Consider the following 21,213-nt stretch of genomic DNA (forward strand, 5'->3'; position numbering starts at 1 on the left):
AAGCATACAAAGTGGGCTTTGGAACATTGTCAAATCATGCTGGGATAATATGCATCAATTGTGGTGTCCATGCTAGCCTAAGCATACAAAAGGGGAACATGACAAAATACTTAGAAAGTCTGAAATTCATGTACATTTTCAATAAAACTTTTTCCTCAAATTGTTGTGCTGATAATATAATTTGTTATTAAAATTTTTGCATCTAAATAGAAAATTGCAAAATAGAAGCATTTTGAACCCCCTTGGACATGTATGGTATAACACACCAGAGTCCTATATCCTTATTTGCAATTCTCCACCCTCCCTAGTGCCAAGACTCCTTCAGTTTAAAGTTAGAGAGCTAGAGTATCTCCCACCAATTAAAAATGTAACTATGTATTATGCAGTGTCAGAGTGGTTCTATACCAAAGAACTCCAGAGACAAGTGCAAACTCAACCATACAAACACTCACACATACTGTACCCATGCTCATCTGTTGAATGTGCTGTCCACTACAAAATTCCTGTGTTTTGTGCACCCATATCATTTGTTGCCGCTGTAACTACTTCAATGCTGCTCTTGCAGTGAGACATGAGATACTCAACAGTATTAAATCATTAATGTTTGATGCTGCAGGCTCTCTTTCTCCTTTCTTCTCATGCCTTAACATTATTTTTTATTCACACTTTAATCTAAATAAAGACAGAGAAGGAGTGAGACCACCTCTCCACTCAGAGATTAGTCCAGCTTCCAGCCAATCACAATTTGTGCAGGAGGATGTCAATGTGAGAGAGCTGATTGGCTGAGCCACGTGGTCACTAGCACCAACAAAGAATTTATTGGCTGCCGCTGCATAGTACAGAACTGTAGTGTTGACCTGTTTACAGCAAGCAGAGAGACAGAGATAGATAATGAAAGAGAGAGAGAGTGGGAGGGAAAAAGATGTAGAGAGGGATTAAACAAAATGCATTTCATGAGCTTGGGGAAAGAGGACTAAAAGATCCCTTAAGCGGGCCATGTACAGTACAGCTATAACAGCAGCACCCAATCCAAAGGGAGCAGCTAATGGCACACTACACAATATAGTGTTCTCTGTAATTTTTAGCTTAAAGGGACAGTTCACCCAAAAATAAAATTAATCATTTACAGTACAAGTAAATTCTTATTCACACTCTTCTTTTGTTCCAAACCCATACCACTTTCTTTCTTTCAAGGAACACAAAAGGAGATGTTAGGTAGAATGTTAGACAGCCTCAGTCACCATTCAATTTTTCATTGCAAAAAGATGCAATGAAAGTGAGTGGTGACTGAGGTTTTCAGTCCTTAACACTCTGCCTACCATCTCCTTTTGTGTTCCACAGAAGAAAGTAAGTCATACAGGTTTGGACATGGGGGTGAGTAAATGATGACAGAATTTAAATTCTTGGGTGAACTACTTTAATTTAGTGATTTTCATTTATATTGTCTTTGGAGCGTAGGCGTCATTTATGGGTGGAATGGGTGGGACATGTCCCCACTACTTTTTGGCTTGGCCAATTTTGTCCCCACCACTTTTGAAATAGCTCTCATTAGGTAAGGGTCTAATTCAGGAGTTTTCATTTAGTTTGTGTGTGTTATAATAAGTGGCCGTCCTGTGCTGGATTGTGTTATTTTGAATGTTATGACGAGTACTCGTTGCGGATGTTATAAGCGACGCTGGATGACAGGTGACAGCAACGTTCTCCTCTGAACAAAGAAGTGTGCTCTACTCATCTCACTTTTCCACAGCTTGAGCTCCTTTCCAGTTAAATTGCAAAGGAAAATGACTCATGATATGCATCCACTGATGTGCAGATGCAATCTTGGTTTATTAAAACAAAGTTATATTAGGGCAGATCAGAACTGTGAACTCCTTGTATTGGAGCTGAACATTTAACCACACGACCAATCAGTTTGCTGATCAATGTATTTTGCCACTGACTTACAAAATCCCAGGACGAACAGTGGCTGGTACAGGGATAAAGTTATCAAACTAATTATGTGAAATATTAATTGGAACTCTTGGATTGGTCATCGAGAATGACTATTTTTCAAAACAGTTAAAGATTATATAAAATGATCTGTACATAACCTAATTAATATTCATTCGTTTCGTTCATTTACAATCAGCACCTCCCAAACTGTCCCCACCACTTTTTAAAACAAAGTGACACCCATTTGGAGCTTTTAGAAATTACATTTCATGGCCAAGAGTTATTGCTGTATGGTGCATTTCAGCAAATTTGCTAAATACATTTTGACTTGACCTGACATACTTCTAAGCAAATGCACTAGTTAGGACTAGTTTGTCCATAGCCTGGCGATACTCACTGCTTTATGAATATGATAATAAATTACACATATAAGCTTTAAAAAGTCATGCATTGGTCTAATTAATTATTACTTTTATATCTGCACATTATATGCATTTCAGGACATTTCTAAACAGAGCCAGTATCTCCATTACTTTAGTAAAAATTTACCCGGTCCCCAAACACACACTCTTGACAGAAACACTTCTAAGTTTCACATCTCTTTAAGTAGGGCATTGCATTTGCCATGAGGTATCTCTGCCAAGCCCGTGGCTGGTTATTTCATACATGTTTTACACTGCATCATATTCAAGTCTCTGTGCTAAACATTTACCACCATTCAACTTTAATACCCACTCAGGGCCTGGACCGTTTCCATTTTGTACTTCAATATCTAAGAGGAGTGGTAGAGAAAAAACACAAAAGGAGAGAAGTGAAGAGATAATTAGAGGAGGTTAAGATTTTGTCACATAGTCATAACATTCAACCTGCATAACAACCTGCTGATGTCTGGTGGCAGATTAGAAGACTAGCTACATGTCTGAGCAGCTAGCGCTAATCACTAAAGCCTATGGATCTTCCTTGTGTGTGTACAGCTTTCACCATCATCCTCTGCACTGTTGTAAGATTTGTCTTGCGGTAAATTAATCTCCTGAAGGCATGCCGCAATCCCTCTGTCAAAGCGCCAAACTTCATGACCTTAATTAGAGGGTTGTGCCACAGACCTCCCCAAAACAAGTAGAATGTTGGGTAAAGTCCAAAAACAGTGGGTCTCATTTACTAACCTTGTGTACGCATATATCACATATTTGTGCATAAAACCTGAATGCTTTCATACAGATTTTATATATGATGAACAAGTTTGTTCTTACATTTATTCTAAATTTACAATTAAATTTAGAACCAATTAAACCATAAGTAAACAAAATACACTGCGTGTGTTAAACTGAAATGTTATATGTACAGCATATACTGTATACACTGGCTCGCCAGTCAATAATTGTTAAGCTATACAATGCTTGAAATTGCCAAAAAACTGAAGATTTCATACAAAGGTGGCTCTAACAAGGACAGAAACAGATGTGGAAGGCCCAGATGTACAACTAAACAAGTGGATAAGTACATCAGAGTCTCTAGTTTGAGAAATAGACGCCTCACATGTCCTCAGCTGACAGCTTCATTGAATTCTACCCGCTCAACACCAGTTTCTTGTACAACAGTAAAGATAAGACTCAGGGGTGCAGGCCTTATGGGAAAAATTGCAAAGAAAAAGTTACTTTTGAAACAGAAAACAAAAAGAAAAGGTTAGAGTGGGCAAAGAAACAGACATTGGACAACAGATAATTGGAAAAGAGTGTTATGGATCTTAACCCCATTGAGCTTTTGTGGGATCAGCTAGACTGTAAGGTGTGTGAGAAGTGCCCAACAAGACAGCCACATCTATGGCAAGTGCTACAGGAAGCGTGGGGTGAAATATCACCTGAGTATCTGGACAAACTGACAGCTAGAATGGCAAGGATCTGCAAAGCTGTCATTGCTGCACGTGGAGGATTTTTTGATGAGAACTCTTTGAAGTAGTTTAATTTTTTTTATTTTTTTTTCAAATTGTAATAGTAATTTTTCATGTTATTAATGTCCTGACTATATATTGTGATCAGTTGAATGCCACTTTGGTGAATAAAATTATCAATTTCTTTCCATAAGTGCAACATCTGTACATTATTCAAAACTTTTGGCCGCCAGTGTGTGTGTGTGTGTGTATGTATATATATATATATATATATATATATATATATATATATATATATATATATATATATATATATATACACACACACATACACACAGTATATATACAGTATATATAATCTCCTGAAGGAAATTTTTTTGTTATGTTCCTCATTTTGTATTTTGGATAAAAGCATCTGCTAAATGACTAACTGTAAATGTAAATGTAAAATGTGCCTTTTCCTCGATTAATGCGCTTGGACTGAAAAAGTGATGCTGAGTAGAAAAGATAAATTATTGTTTTCTAATAGTTGTTTCATAGTGGATATGGCAGGTCGACCATTACTTTGGACATCGTTTAAAAAAAAAACTTTTAACCCATTTTTTATTCACTTTCCTTAAAAAATTTGTAAAAAGTTTGTAGAATATTGCAATATACATGTTTGCTAATGTCAGTTACCTCTAATATTATTTTTAGAAATGGAATAACTAAATGACCCTGCAATAAGTCTGAGTAAGTCTGAGAATGAGTAATTCTTCCTATGTATGCTTTCAGAGAGAGTGGCAAGTGGCTGTACAGGAGAGGTTGTACGGTCGGACACTGGATGTTGCTGTATGTAAATGTTTTTAAGGACATATCAAAACTGTATTGAAAATTAAACTGGAAAGGCTAAGGGTTGACGGTGTGTACCTGTTTGTTGTTTATGACAATTATTCTGAACTCTGAGCTGTCGTGGGTGTACAGGTTTTCCACGCCACCGGTCAAGCTGTGTGGAGTGTTTTTACCTTTTCAATACTCTCAGATGAACAACTAAACATCTATCTCTCGCTGGCTATCTATTCTCTCTCTTTCTACATGCATAACAGGCACTGCTTGGTCCAGTAAGCCTGTAATAGGCTTAAGCAGGACAGAAATCTCTCCTCACTGCTCTCACTCTGGCTTTATGGCCTGCCTCTCTATCAGTGATTTATTCTCAGCGAGAGAAGAGAAAAAGAGAGAAACAAACAGGCACAGCATGGTCGACAGACAGCAGTCAGGAGAGATTTACTCATTCGTTTCAAGTCAACTGGAACAGATCTACAATGTTGGCCACATTCACACTGATGCATACAGCAGCATAACAGAACATGAACTGATAAAGATTGGCTGGGGGATGCATAGATGAATGGATGGATGGATGGATGGGTAGACAGAGAGATAGATTATATATTGTTCTGTCTGGAAGATAGGAAAATAAGCAAATATTCAAAGTAGCTTCATCAGGTCATCTGCAGTTTAGGTAAACTGACCGCTCTTTGAACCTGATGGTCAGATAATCTAATCAGGCCTCTGCTCTGAACTTTGACATCTGTTGCCCATCACACACACACACACACACACACACACACACACACACACACACACACACACACACACACAACGGCTCCAGCATTCTCACTAAGTGATGCTGTCCTCTTACAGTGAAATTCTTATGATTCACAACCAGATATGATGAATCAGATATTTTTATCTTTTTGAGTCACATATTTCAATCTTTCAATCTGACTGGGCAGTGAGGAAGTAAAACAACTGCCTTCGGTTTCAGACATAGCTTAAATCTCTATACATACTCAATTTGTATCCTTTTAAATACCTAACCATATGTCAGCAGCACACACTACACTGATTTCCACACAAATGCTTGACCATGTTTAGAAGCGTCATGCCTATTCAATTTTTTGAGTTAAGTGGATTTTGATTTAAATTTCCCCAAAAAGATTTATCTGCAGCAGTCATTTTATGAGGGTAAATAATGCCAAAAAAAATTTAATTTGGAGAAAAGATTTGTATTTTTCTATTCAAGTGTAACAAACAAATTGTAACAAGCGTGAAGATTACAAGATTTAATTTGTTTAAATGAGTATGTAATTTCAATCCATATACAATCAATGTCTTTACACATACAGTTGTATATTATTACATAAAACTAGCTACTTACTTTTACAATCTATCTTTAGTACATAAACAGTGCATTTGGTTTTTAAAAGGGAAAAGGGTGTTTCGAGAAAATAAAATCTTTCAGCTTTTCCTTTGGACACAAATGTAAATAAAAAAAAAAATCTAATAATATTACGGTAGAGCAGCTGGAATTGCATACGCACACAGAAAAAAAGATTTACAATTATTGGATTCAATTATTTCTGTCCATGTGTACCCTGTGAATATATTAGTGTGAACGTGTTTCTGTGTATATGTGGAGACAGGAGGAAAAATATAGATAAAAAATATTTGCTTCAAGGAATCAGAGGACAATTATGCAGTGCATATGACCAGTGAATAATAAAAACCAATACCAAGAAATTTCCCAAACCCAGTGGAATATTCCCCTCAGTGTCAGATGAAATGGCTACGCCCACATTGTCACACAGCGTTTAGGGCTGACAACCGTATTTACTAGGTGTGACTCTTTTGAGATTGTGTAGTACATACAACATCAGACAGCAGCGGATCAAATGTCTGTATGATCACTTCAGCAACTGAAGTCAATCCCTTTCTCTTAACTCACAACAGCCTTGAGCAATGTCTATAATAACCATAGTGATAGATATTGACAGAAGGCTAAATATCAAAACTTTTTGTCTTTAAGGATTTACTTTTAATTCTAAACTGTTTGGCATTACAGGCAATTCTTTTTTTGCATTCCCTTCTCTGCCCAAACAGGAGTTGCATTCCCTCTCTGACCACACAATGATCCTATATCTGCCATGTTATAAATAGTTTGTATAATAACAATGTATATGTGTGAAGGTTGACAGTGGCTCTTTGCGTGCTGTTGTATAGCATGAAAAACAACTAGTCGTAACCTGCAATTCTGTAAATTTCATCTTAACTCACCCCCAAAATTTGGTTAAGGCTCCTGAATTTTAGGTAGTCACTTTGGTTATAGAATGCAATTATCATTAAACGTACCATTATTTAGCATTTAAACTTATTTAGTAAGTATTCATAAATACTGGGGTCAGTAATACAACATGTATAAAACAAAATCAATGTCACAAATATATCTAAAACATAATATCAACCTGACATAAACTATTCCTTTTGGCTTGTTACTGACCAACTGTTTTGACTCTGGGCTTGACATTAAGCATTGTCATGTGCTTGTCCTTAGGACAAGTAAATTGGGAATTCATTCGTCAGAGTAAAAATGTGACTTGTCCGAAGAGAAAAAGGATGAAAGGAAGAAAAAAAGAAAAGCCTACATCGCCATCATTTACAGTAAGGACAGTGCCATAATTTCAGTATGTATGTTACCTACAGTGAATGTCTTAATCTGATCTCAATCGTCAATTAGCAACTTATTTTCCAAGTTGAGACCATAGTCTAGCCTAGTCAATCAGCTAGTCAGCCAAGTTGGGATGCATTGTTGACAGACAGTGCAAAACATCACTCCATCTTCATCCTCATACCACACCCAACCAAATTCATCCATCCAGGTAGGGAAGAATCTCCTCTACCTTTTAGATTCGTAACCTGCTGTTTTTGATTAATGGTTCTCTTTTGGGGTTTTGCCGTTTTACAAGGTGCTTGGCCGGGCTGCAAAGGCTTGCGAAACATTGCTGCCAATTACTAGATCACTACGTAATTAGAAAATTAAGACTACGTGGCTCGCTGCCACTGCCTGAGGTAATGTCAAATCGAACTCTGATTAGCCAAGCAAGGCGTTATTGTTTCTAAGCAACTGCTAGTTCTAACCTGCACCTTGGAAAGACACCTCTAGCTACCAATATATACAGCCAGCAGCCTACAAACAAGATTATTTTCAACAGCTGAATAAGAATATTAACTTTGTTATAAGTGACACAGGCCAAGGCTATATCACAAATATAACCGGTTATTTTTTCGCTATTGACGTTTTAATCAGGCTACTTGTCTGGTCGGGCGAGTAAAATTCTCTTTCACTTGGCCCTAAAAAAATCTACTTGTCCTAGACCAGCGGACAAGTGTTAATGTTGAGCCCTGTGATGACACCTACTCACATTAGCAGCTCTAGGTCAGAAGACACTTTTATTAATATTTGCAAATTTAGTCTGACTGTTAGTCCAAGTTGTAAGTCTCATATTATGTCATCACTGAACCAAGACAGTGAGGTCATTACGTTGTTTTACATTTCTTTACAGTAAATTCACCCAAAGAAGTATCCTCATCCTATTATCCCTTTTGCACATGAATTTGTACTGTGCTGATGGATCCCCCAGTGTGAGCTCTTTAATGCGTGGTGTAATTTTTTTAACATTTCACAGTACACTTTACAGCAGATGCACTGGAGGACAGATTATATATTATCTAACATATAAAGTAGTTTTTAGATGTTTATAATAATTGATTATGATGTGATCTCTAACGCAATTGCAGGGTATGTGCCCGCCATATTGTTTATATAGCAATGCAGTATGGGATTCTTATGGTACTTTTCCACTGCACGTAATGGTTCGACTCGACTCGACTCTACTCGCTTTACTTTTCTGAGCTTGCTTTTCCACTGCAGTTTAGTGCCGCTTCAACGTGGGTGGGATTATAGGCTGATCGTCATAGTTGAGCCACATCTACTGCCGTGACATCATCTTAAATGCGACACAAACATTACTGACCATAAACAATAACACGACCGCTAGCTGTTAGCTACTAGCTCATTGTGCTGCATAAAGCAGATGTTGCATGGTGATTTTACAAAAGTGTAACAGTTAAATTGTCCTGGTTGTTTTAGAAGCAAGCTTTCCAGTAGCTGGTCAACTTAATAAAGTGAAGCTTTCAAGCAGAATATAGAGTTAACATAACAAAATGTACCATCCTCCATAGTGGACTCCAACAATGCCGTGGCCGAGTCCAGGGCACTCTCCCTCCCATTGCTCGCCGGTCTATTGCCATGGATAGCGTCCATCTGGTCGAACAACTTCCACTTTCTTCTGTTTGAACCACTCCGGCTGTTGTGGTCCTTGATGGTTCTGTAGTACTTTTAAGTTTTTGTAACTTTTCCCTACACTGTTGGTAGGTCCGGTGGTAGCCGTGTGCGGCCAACAACTGAGACACTTCCTGAAAGACTTTTTCTTTTTGCGTCGTTTCGTTCGTCGCTAACGAGAGGAACGTCTGCACCTTGTTTATTGACCACGGCTTGGTTTTGGGCACAGCCATTTCTTTTTACAATTCGAAAGTCACGTGAACAAATGATACTGCTATCGCTGTTGCTAACTAGCGGGTTGATGTCCCGTGTCAAAAATCCAGTAATGCTGGTAGTGACGATTCTCTCTGACCAGTCAGTGATCTGCAGGGTTATGATGTCACATTTAGTATCGGCTCAGCTCGCTTGGAACCTCGACCAAGGTGGTACTAAAAAAAGTACCAGGTACTATCCACAGTGGAAAACCCCCAAAAAGCGAGCAGAGTCGAGTCGAGCTGTACCATGCAGTGGAAAAGCCCCATTATTTTGTCTTAGCACAGAAGCATAGAAGGTTCTAAAAAAATAGCCCTTTAACTTTTCCAGCCTGGAAGTGGTGAGAATGAGTGACGGACAAAATGGGAGAAGGCTCAAGCGGACTAACTAGTTTGTACCTTTGTTTGACGTAAGAAAACATGGCTGCAGCACTGCATCAAAACAGTCAGCTCCGACGGTAACTGTTTTATACTTTTATTTAGTGATTGTTTGAATGTTTGTTCCATATACAAATAAATATATTGTGATGTTTAAAATACTGTTTGTGTAACGGCTCCGGTGAGTTCTCCGATTTTTTCTTATGTTTTGTTTTTCTCTCTCCCTCATGTCTCAAAGGCGGAGCCAGCACGGATGATCAGTTTTTCCATGGGAATGTTGATTTTTCCCGGAGAAACACTGATCATTCAGCTGATTAATGTTTTAGCTACACCTGTTCCACTCTGATTGCATTCCCTACTTAATCCTTGTGTGCCCTCACTATCTTCGCTAAATTATTGCTTGTGCTGTCAAGCAACTAACCTTGCTCTCTTTGTCTAGTTGGTGCGGTCTCTTGTATCTGTTGGTTGCCTGTCTCTGCCCGCGTGTCGGGAAGTGTGGTTGCCTTCCAGTTTGCCATGCGCCTGTCCTCGCCGCCCAAGAATCGCCAGTGGAGGATTCTTCGTCTCTGCCCGCGTGTTGGGAATATGACTGCCCTCCTTCGTTTGGGCTTTGCTCTCAGCACCACACCACGCTTCAACGGACTCTTCCTTCGGATCTGCTCCTGACTACCACAACGCATGCACCTGTCTATGAACACACTCATCCTTTGCCTGCTGCACGACCACAACGTGCACACAGACTTGTTTCCTCGCCTCCTGCCAATGCAGCCACTGCTGGGATTCCTATACATCGCCAGCACAATTTATGTTGACATTTGTTGTTAATAAATCCTTTGAACTGTTTTTCTGCTATTGGGTCTCTGTCTAACTCTCGCTCTGACAATTTGAGGAGCTGATTCATTATGACAACCATTTCAGTCCCTCTCCGCTGGTAAACAGCAGCATGAATGCAGATCGCACCGGTTTGATCATACGCCTCTGAGCCCAGCCTTGTGTAATCACACTGGTTTGATCGTACGTGTGAAGGGGTTTCTAAAGAATTTTATGAATATTTAATATAATGCATGCTTTACCAACTTCAATCTGATCCACATCCACACAAACACAGAAACACCAAGACCATTTTCAAAATCATTTACTTTTACATTTCATCACTTCAGTGAGCTTTTAATGGTATGACCATGTCTGTTAGGTCACAGAACTGGTTGACGAGAGCATGAATGAGCAATAAGATCTCCAATACAACACATGAGAAGCACAACAGCCAGTGGCTGGGGATAACTCTAGAACAAATGACGTGAGCATTAGCATTCAAGAGCAAAGACTTACTTCTTTTACAACAAACACCACTTCATTTGAGTAGGGGTGGGTAAAAATATTGTTTTTCTGATTAATTGCAATCTTCATTTGCACAATCTCGATATCGATACTTAAATCCCAAGAATGATCTTTCACTCAATGCGCAACTCTCTACTACAATGATAGGAAATCACTTGATTTGCAACCAAATTTCGTGCTATGCGTCTAAAGTGAATATATTTGGCAACTGGCTGTTAAATGTTTACATTTCACTCATCAGTAATTGTGTAGTTTATTCGTGAAGTGTTCAGCAGCGAGATCCTTTCACAGCCTGTTGAGAGTAAAAGTTGTTCTGTGTAATATGTGTCCAAGACGAGATCCAAGCAATCCATTTGCCATTGAATAATGTCTCTATTAATACCCTTTCTGTTCAGTCAGTTATTGATCAAAAACAACTACAGTGCTGTGAAAAAGTATCCTGATTTCTTCTATTTTTGTGTATTTTTCATACTAAATTGTTTTAGATCTTCAAACGAGATATAACATAAAACAAAGGCAACCTGAGTAAACAGTTTTCAATATATATATATATATATATATATTTTTTTTTTTATTGAAGCAAAAAAGTTATCCAACACCTAGATCACCCAAAGGAAAACTAACTCCCCCCTTAAACTTAATAGCTGGTTGTGCCACCTTTAGCAGCAACAACTGCAACCAAACGCTTCTGATAACTGGAGATCAGTCTTTCACAACACTGTGGTTGAATTTTGGTCCACTCTTCTTTGCAGAACTGCTTTTGTTCAGCCACATTGGAGGGTTTTCGAGCATGAACTGCCCGTTTAAGGTCCTGCCACAGCATTTCAATCGGTTTCAAGTCAGGACTTTGTCTAGGCTACTCCAAAACTTTCATTTTGCTTCTTTTGAGCCATTCAGAGGTTGTCTTACTCCTATGCTTTGGATCATTGTCTTGCTGCATAATCCAGTGGTGCTTGAGCTTCAACTCACGGACTGATGACCGGATGTTCTCCTGTAGAATTTTCCAGTAGAGAGCAGAATTATTTTTTCACTCAATTATTGCAAGTCGCCCTGGCCCTGAAGCAGCAAAGCATCCCCACACCATCACACTACCACCACCATGCTTGACCGTAGGTATGATGTTCTTTTTGTGGAATTCTGTGTTTGATTTACACCAGATGTAACGGGACCCCTGTTTTCCAAACAGTTCCACTTTCAACTCATCAGTCCACAGAACATTCTCCCAAAAGGTTTGAGGATCATCAAGGTATGTTTTGGCAAAATTCAGTTCTATTTAGGTGTTGATTTGTTTGAACAGAGCTGGCTGTAATCAGGCCTGGGTGTGTCTAGTCCAGCTGAACCCCATTATGAATGCAGATTCATAGATTTAGGAATTTAGTAACTAAGGCGCAAATACTTTTTCAAACAGGCCCAGTTTTTATTGGATAACTTTTTTGCTTCAATAAATAACATTATCATTTAAAACTGTATTTTGTGTTTACTCAGATTGCCTTTGTTTTATGTTAGATTTTGTTTTAATTTTTGAAACAATTTAGTATGAGATATACACAAAAACAGAAGAAATCAGGATGGGGCAAATACCTTTTCACAGCACTGTACAAAAAACATTTAATTCTTAATCATGCATCGCACAGATGAGGTAAAGCCATTGGAGTCCTCTCTTTTTAACATGCGCTCATTTAAAGATGCTGTTTACAGAAATGCAGTTTTTTGTTAAAGAGACCATACCTGTTTAAGCACGTGTTCAACAAATCAGTGTAAATACATGTAAATAGTACAAATTTGCAATTTAACAATAAATATTAGGAGTGATGGAACTAATCATTTCAGCGATGTATCTCGATTCTTTCTCTCAAAAGAATCAGAATTGATTCGGAGTTCAGTTTGAGCCACGGCAGCGCAGTGGCAGGTGTCAGAGACAGATATAGAAACAAAGACACATGATGAGCACATACGCTAAAGTCAATCGCACAAACACGACTGTTTGCAGACTAGGTGTATCAAACACATGATCATCTGTGCCCAAATGAAACTACAATCCCGAAATTCTTCCACAAACTCATGCACATAGAAATGGGAGAGTTTATTCGTAATAACATGCCAACAACAGTGCATACGTGATGCTTGATACATTTCTGAAGCAACAGCTGCACTATTTAAACTGCTTTACTATCACCTGTGCGGGTGAGGAGAGGAGAAGATGACAGCTGCACTCTCATAGAAGCAGATGCATCTTTCATCCTGGACCAGCAACTTCCAGTTGTGGTTATAATTAAAAATTAAGATGAATAGGCATGGCATAGATTAATTTTAAATAATAATTCAATACTATTACATGATTAACAATTCTTTAAACAAACAAACAAAAAAATTATATAATCAGTTGAAATATTTAATAGTATTCAGTGTGTTTTGATAGAGAACCAATATTTTCTTTCTTGTGCTTTTAAGAAATTTTTATAAGGTTCTAAATAAAGACACTTGAAAATTGTGATACTCTACTAAACTATAGAACCATTTATTTAATCCTGTGGATATTCCATGTTTTGTTCATAGCTCATAGCGTAAAAGGCCAGTTTATGTAATGTGACTCATTCTGATTTTTCATTAAATAAAAAAGTTGAAAGGGAAAAAAGAAATTTGAGGACAAGATGCATCGAGAATCGTTTTATAATCGAATCCTTACCCTTTGAATCGTAATCGAATCGAATCGTGAGGCCAGTGAAGATTCATACCTTTAATAAATATGTAACAAAAATAATAAATGAAATATATTATTTTATATATATATATATATATATATATATATATATATATATATATATATATATTATATATTATATATATATTATTTATTGATTGAATACATTTATTTTTTCATTTTTAAAAAGCCAAAATGTGACCAACATGATGAAAAAGTAATAAAATATAATTAGTCAAATTAATATTTGCCTACTGTTCCTAGTTAAAAGGTCCCCTGTATGATTCACAGCATTAGCTGGGAGATAACTTATTTTATATGTAAGCAAAAGGGACATTATAACTGAAATAAACTTATATGAATCAATATTGAATCGAATTATATTGAGAGCTTGTGAATCGGAATCGAATTGAATCGGGAAATTTGTATTAATACCCAGCCCTACATTTGAGTGATTGCTAACAGGCTTAGACTACATGAACCACAGCAGTTTCTCTCCTTCTCATTTGATGCTCCGATTATCTTTCTGTCTACCCGAGCACTGCACTGAACAAGACAAACAGTGGGTGGAGGGAGGTGGGGCAGTCAAGGTCAGTTGAAAGATCATATGAAACACAAAACAAACACAACTCATCAGGTAATCTGTTAACCCCAGTAACACACACAAACACTCAGGTTAAGGTAGGTAGAGGAAGAGGCTAGCGAAGATCCACACACACACACACACACACACACAGAGAGAGAGAGAGAGAGAGAGAGAGAGAGAGAGAGAAAACGAAGAGAGAAAGTGAAAGCGCATTTGAAAGCTAGTTAAATATAGATTTAGAGGAAACGAAAAAGTAGAACACACTGTTTAAATCTTATGATGTTGGTCAGTGCCAGGTATTCTGTTTAGCTCTGTTTAGTTTTTGGCGGCTCTGTGCCACTGCACAGTTTTCAACCGCTCACATTTTACACTAAAATCCTACCCAATAAAATTGAATACAAGGTTTAATGCTGCGTTACATGTTTAAGTAAAATCAAAGTGGTGCTAAAGTTGCTCTTTTTTTTTTTACAACCACTTTGAATTGAAGAAAATCAAGTTCTGAGAACTCTTTACATTAAGCAGAAATGACAAATTATTGTAATAGGAGGACAGAATCACTTAGTGAGAACATATAAATATATAAATTATAACCTCAAATCTTGAACTTCACAGACTTTTCATTTCAAATCCGCACAGTCCAGAAGAACTGTCATTTTCAGTTTCCGAAGTGTGCTCACGAGTGCCCCCTTTGTGGCCGTTGCGCACCCTCAATGCGCCCTTCTGCTGAGCCCGCACTGATGTGAACTTTACAGTGGACTATTATCCAATAGTCCATGCGGCAAAAACTGTCAGGGCTGTCCATTCGGGGAAGGGTGATTTTGTCAACTCTCCAAACATAAATAGTCACTTATTACACTTATTTAAAAGTGTAATAAGCCCATATTATGCTAATTTACAGGTTCATAATTTTATTTTGGGTTTCTACTAGAATAGGCTTACATGCTTTAATGTTCAAAAAACACATTTTTCTTATACTGTACATTTCTTTTCCCCACTCTTCATACTCTGGCCGAAACGCTCTGATTTGCCTCCTGTCTCTTTAAAGCCCCCCTTTCCGAAAAGCCCAGTCTGCTCTGATTGGTCAGCTGGCCTAGTCTGTTATGATTGGTCAACCGCACAAAGCGTGTGTCGAAAATGTAACACCCCTTACCATAACTGAGTTGCAGCTCCTGTGGATTGCAGACGTAAAATTACCGTTTGTAAAAATAAATCCATCTCCACACTTGAACACTATTCATGATAGTAAGAACGACACACAATCGGCATAATTCTACACAATTGTAGGTAAAAGTGTTCCCGCAGCTGATTAGCAAAACTATTTCAACAGAAATAACATTAGCTAGCAGGTTAGCAGAGGCCTACAGCTGTGCACTGGGTGTACACCGAAGCTACAACACAAAACTCTGCATTTGAACACTCGGTAGCAGATAAATCAACAAATAATCGAGCATAATTACAGGTTGTGATCCTGAAGCGCCAGATTGTCCCAACAAAGTGGGATCTGCACCATCTTTCAGGGGTAACCGACTTGAAAATCTGGCATTGGTTGTGGTTGCACTGCTCAATAATTAAAATTCATTTTAACCACTGATTCTTCAATTCGTCTGCCTTTGGAAGTCCAAACAAAGAGGTTTTGCTTTTGCAGTGAAGAAAACAGCGTCTTCTCGACATGTCGACAACACAAACCCAACTCATCCTGGCCTCGGCTATAAGTACGTTTGTTTGGGGCAGGCCAAAGTAGCCCTTAGGCGGGCATTATGCAAATGTGTTACATAGTGACGTAGATACTTTACGGAAGAAATGGCTGGACTACAAACCAGCTGTTTCATGTAGTTCTTGAGCAGTGTTTTCTGTGGGAGATAATAACTCCTTTTTGTGTGGAATTTGTGCTTTGTAATTTTGCAGACCTTTTACATGCACAAAGAGCTATATTACACACTAAAAGAAAGGTAAAATCTCAAAAAGCATAATAGGTCCTCTTTAAAGCATCCAGAATGAAACTGTGCATGTGAGGCTTTCCTTAGAAAGTCCTTTAATGATAAAGCATATGGTACTAGCTTCCATGAATTTCAAATGGAATCTACATCTTAAAGCTGAAGTGTGTAACTTTTTCTGTGTTAAAATACTTTCTCCTATCCCAGCTTAAAGGGATAGTTCACCCAAAAATGAAAACAACGTTATTCAACCAGTAGCATGAGTTGGGGGTGGGACTATCTCTTTGTTTGACCAACGGCGTATTCAGAAAGCTGTTTTGAAAACAACGTTTATTTTTGCAATTACATTACATACTTCAGCTTTAAGCTTTACCTTCTTTGACCATTGCAATAAGTCAGGAAAAAGATGCTAACATTACCTGATGTTGTCCTGATCTTGCTGTACAGACTTTGAAACCCTCTCTTATTTCCAAGTGCTGGATAAAGAAGATAATTTGGATCCTTGGAAATGCCCAACAAAATATGTAGCCAACTACAGCATACAACAGATATATAGACTTTCTTTCAGCTCCCTCTGCCTTTCTATCTTTCGCTCTGTTTCAGTACACAGTGTGCTGGTCAACATGTTGAGCATATTCCCTGTGCAGCAATCATGTCCCAGTCAACCCTGTCCAATGCTGTGTCAACTCAGAGAAGAGGACATCAACCGCACAAACTTTGGCAGCATAGGTCATACTAGGTTGTATAGTCCAGCTAAACAAATGTGCAGTGTGCCAATGGGACCAAATGTTCAAATTCACCTCCTGTTCACTTATTTATGAAATGTGATATTTCAACAGACTTGAGGTTCTTACCAACAATCTATTAAATCATGAGCCTAATATTTTCTTTTATATTTTCAATATTTTCTTTTCTTTCCCCATCTCTTTATGGAGTTTAATTTGACCACTAAAGTGATGTCCTATTGACAAAGTCGAGAGGTAACATGACATGCAAGTCATAGTGCAGAATTATATATTAGTTTACATTTGTTGTAAAGGGCAACTACCACTACATGCACTCTCCTATTAGTCAGAATTGTAATATTGTGGTGTAGAGCAGAAAGTTATCAGCTGTGACCAAAATCACGTACTGTCACAGTATGTACTGTACTTGATGATGGACGTACTTCTCCGCTGGTTAAACAGTGCATTCTTAAAGGAATAGTTCACCCAAAAATGAAAATTCTCACATTATTCACTTACCCCCATGCCATCCCAGATGTGTATGACTGTCTTTCTTCAGCAGAACACAAATAAAGATTTTTAGAAGATAGAGCTCTGTCAGGTCCTTATCATGCAAGTAAACGGGTGCCAGCACTTTGATGGTCCAAAAGTCACATTTAGGCAGCATAAACCACACAACTCCAGTCAATAAATGAATGTCTTATGAAGCAAATCGATACGTTTGTGTAAAAAATAAATTGATAATTAAAATATTATTAACTTTTAAAAAGCGCTTCCAGCAACGAACAGCATCAAAGCATCTGAGTACTTTAAGGTATGCAAGTGCAGTTCTGGGCGGATTACTTGTGAATTGTAATCCGGTACTGATTACAAATTACATGACAAAAATGCAATCAGTAACGTAATCTCGTAGATTACCATTTTCATAACAAAATCGGCAGTAAAATCTGACCAAATTTGTATCATAAATTGTGCTTCTTTGTCTCATATTACGCTATAAAAAGCCATTTTCTTGGCTTGTATAGCTAATGCGCATGCACGTTCTCAAGTTGATTGACAGATAATGTCTGTATCTAAAAGGTGATTGGCTCTTTTACCTGTAAGGCAGGACTTACTTTCTACATCCGTTGACCATTGGGCGCTAGAGCTTCTGGGTGGGCATTCCAATTTCTCCCATTCATTTTAATAGAAGTGGCCTGTCTCTGCTAAATATTCTCTGGTTCCACAGAGTCACACAGTTGTGTTAAGTTTTATGTCAAGTTTCATGCAGTGGACTTCACTGCATCAGCAGCAACAGTAAAGTGATAGGCTATACTGCTGCACATTTTGCAGTTGAACTATTGTGAACCCTGATGGCAGGACCATTAGAGATGGCATCCACTAGATCCTTGGAAGAAATTAAGTTCAATGTGTGAGCTGCACACCATTGGTGCAATTTCATTCTTAAAAATGAAATTATCTCTATAGATCCAGTGGTTAAATGCTGAAGTAGACCGCTCCATCTTCACCTGGCTGGCAAGCAGCGAGTACCAGTCCTGAGTGCAATACACACAACCCTCACCCTCTCTTCCGAAAACACTCAAAGTCTAACCGAACGTATATCAGCGGTATGCTGATTTAGAATGAAAAATGTAAAAGATTGAAAAAAAGAGAATGATTAGGATGATCAATAAATTATTTACAATTTACTGCCGTTGCCTTGTTAATATGTAATCATGTAATCAATAAAAAAGTAACTGTAGTCTGATTACGAGTATTTTAAAATGTAATTTAATCCAATTAATTAATTAATTAATCAAGTACTTGATTTTTGTAACCTGATTACTTAATGCAGATTACATGTAATCCGTTACTAACCAGCACTATGCAGGTGAGTATAGATCCGGACATACTTCATAAGGGAATGTGGGCATTGTCCCGTTACCCGAATATACAACATAGAAACAACAACCATGAAAATAATCTACTGTTGTTTGTTTAAACAAGCATCATTTAAGCACAAGGAACCACTTTCTTGGTATACTGTATATAGCATTTACATTTGAAAAGAGCTGTCCAACTCGCGGCTCTTCGCCGTTTTTGAGCGTTTTGAACATGACCTCCTCAGCTCCCAAGGGATTATGAGATAATAAAGCGTCCAATTAGTCCGCAATTCAGAATCTCGCCAGAAATAGTAGGTCAGCTTTGTATTTCTCAGTTGCTGTTTTATGAATACTGAGGATTCGGACATACTACTCCACTGGTGTACGGTTTTTGCCATACTATATAGTAGGGAAGCGTGGATATTCAGCAATCATGTTTTACAATATTAGTTAGTTGACAAAACCGAAGATGCATTAACATTTACAGTGCTTTGGTCATTTAATTTCTCAAATGAATCTTGTATTCTTAACATTAAAAATAAATTCGAAATAATCCTACAATTAATTCACCAACATAGACTGCCCATATAAAAAGAATATCGTCGGTCTCATGCTATCAAAAAACAAAACAAAACAAAAAAACAGGTACAGTGATATTTTTTTTAGGCAATGCAACTAACATTAGCAACAGATGTGGTTGACAGAAACCTGTTCTCTCTATTCCAAGACCTTAAAACAAACGCAATGTGTGAGCCACGTGCTCACGCGTGCAAAACAAACATTCAAACAAAACACTGATACAAATAAAATCGCGCGCATATATAGGCTACACGTATTTGAACGCACAAAAGCGCGCGCGCGCACGCACGCACTTGCCACACTGTTGAACGGAAACTAAAAGTGCATGATGGGAGATAAAAGAATCTGCTGCGGAAGACAAAATCAAAGGGGAAAATAGAGAGAGCATGCCTTCAACTTTCTCACTGTAGGGCAGTGTGTCGGATGTGCAACTGCCGGGTGTCAGGAACTAATAAACTCAAGTAGTTGCAGTATGTTGAAAAAGGATGATACAAGGTCCCCATGCCTTTCACATAACGGTTAAAGCTCATTTACGTATGAGCGCACATGCACAGCTTTCCTGAACTTGTTCATCCGTAACTCGAGTTGTGCTGCACATTGTCTGTCTAGTGGCGAAATGAATGTGACACCTCAAACGGAAGGACAGTTTACAATTCAGCAAGATGCATGGCTTTAATAACACACATATGCCTTATTTAAATCTCCATTTACAGCCATAACATGTCATGGCGATTATAAAACGTCACGATCAAATTATATAGAAATATTTTGTCTTTTCAATCATGAACCCTCCTAACGTGTATAAACTTTCATCTAGTTCGATCAAACAGGAGCACCAAAGAGCGTTGCCGCACAAGCGCTCAAGTTCACTCCTTATAACGGTAAATTCAACAGCTTGATGAAAATAATAATAATAATTGTAAAAAAAAAATAAATAAAAAAAATTAAAAAAAAATCGCCCTGAGCGCAGCTTTTTTTCCCGTCAAATTTTAAATATGGCAGAATAAACGCTCAAAGTACGCGCGCGATTGTGGAGCTGAATTGTTTTTTGGAGAGACTGGAATGGAGCTGGAAATGTGAGCTGGACTGTCCGCGAGGCTTGACAGCCGTGCAGAAGGGGGGCTGGACTCCCAGCCTGTTGATCCGATAAAAACAGAATGCAAGAACTTGTGGCTTGCGAAACACCGGTGCCAAATACGCACAGTCTGAACTGAACAGTAACCCTTAAAATAGCATGTTTCAGCCATGTCATAAGAGCAACGTATTCGGCATTAAAAGTCCAACCCCGCAAAACCTCAACATGATCAGCCGTGCACATTTGTTTATAGCCAACTATGCCCTTAGAACAACGACATTTGACATCGACAAACAATATTTAAGGCACGCTACAAGCGCGTGGAAGCATGAAACCTACCTCGACAGGTCTTTAAAATCCGCTGTCTTTTCGCATAAAAGTACAGCAAAGCTCCAGCTAGCGCCTGCGACCCAGAAAGGCAACCTCTCTGCCCCGTCTATCTCAACCACAAGTGAGCTTTGCAGTATTTCATGTGCCTCTCTCTCTCAGTATTTCATGTGCCTCTCTCTCTCTCTCTCTCTATCTCTCTCTCTTGCTCTCTCTCGCTCTCGCTCCCCCTCCCGCTTCCGGTGTAGTTTCACTGGTGAGCGGAGAGCAGCTTGTGCAAGGAAATGCGCAAGTTCGGGTAACTCACTATAGGCTTTTGATATTATGGTATCAATGGCGTACTTAAGTGGAACTCTAATTATTTTAAATGTTTCAGTGGTCTCATATGAAAGCGCGAGGCGTTTAGTTAGCGGAGCGCGAGGACTGCTGATTGGCTATGAGCCCAATACGTGTGACTTGTGTCGAGTTGTCTTTGAGGG

At 38.3% G+C, this 21,213-nt stretch overlaps 1 protein-coding gene across 5 annotated transcripts in view; it reads right to left on the reverse strand.

The window, feature by feature from the left end:
* The window catches only part of LOC127450492 (signal transducer and activator of transcription 5B-like), a 144,107-nt gene extending 123,182 nt beyond the window's left edge, over positions 1-20,925 (reverse strand). For 3 of the 5 annotated variants that reach the window (XM_051714663.1, XM_051714661.1, XM_051714660.1), the window contains exon 1: positions 20,747-20,925. The gene's annotated coding sequence lies outside the window, so the exon portion shown is untranslated. Of the gene's footprint in view, positions 1-16,585; positions 16,641-20,746 lie in introns of those variants that run through there. The other 2 variants (XM_051714659.1, XM_051714662.1) reach the window with 2 other exon arrangements.
* Positions 20,926-21,213: the final 288 nt, after the last annotated feature.

Source organism: Myxocyprinus asiaticus, chromosome 13 (assembly GCF_019703515.2).
Source record: "Myxocyprinus asiaticus isolate MX2 ecotype Aquarium Trade chromosome 13, UBuf_Myxa_2, whole genome shotgun sequence".
In the NCBI taxonomy this organism is placed as follows: domain Eukaryota; kingdom Metazoa; phylum Chordata; class Actinopteri; order Cypriniformes; family Catostomidae; genus Myxocyprinus; species Myxocyprinus asiaticus.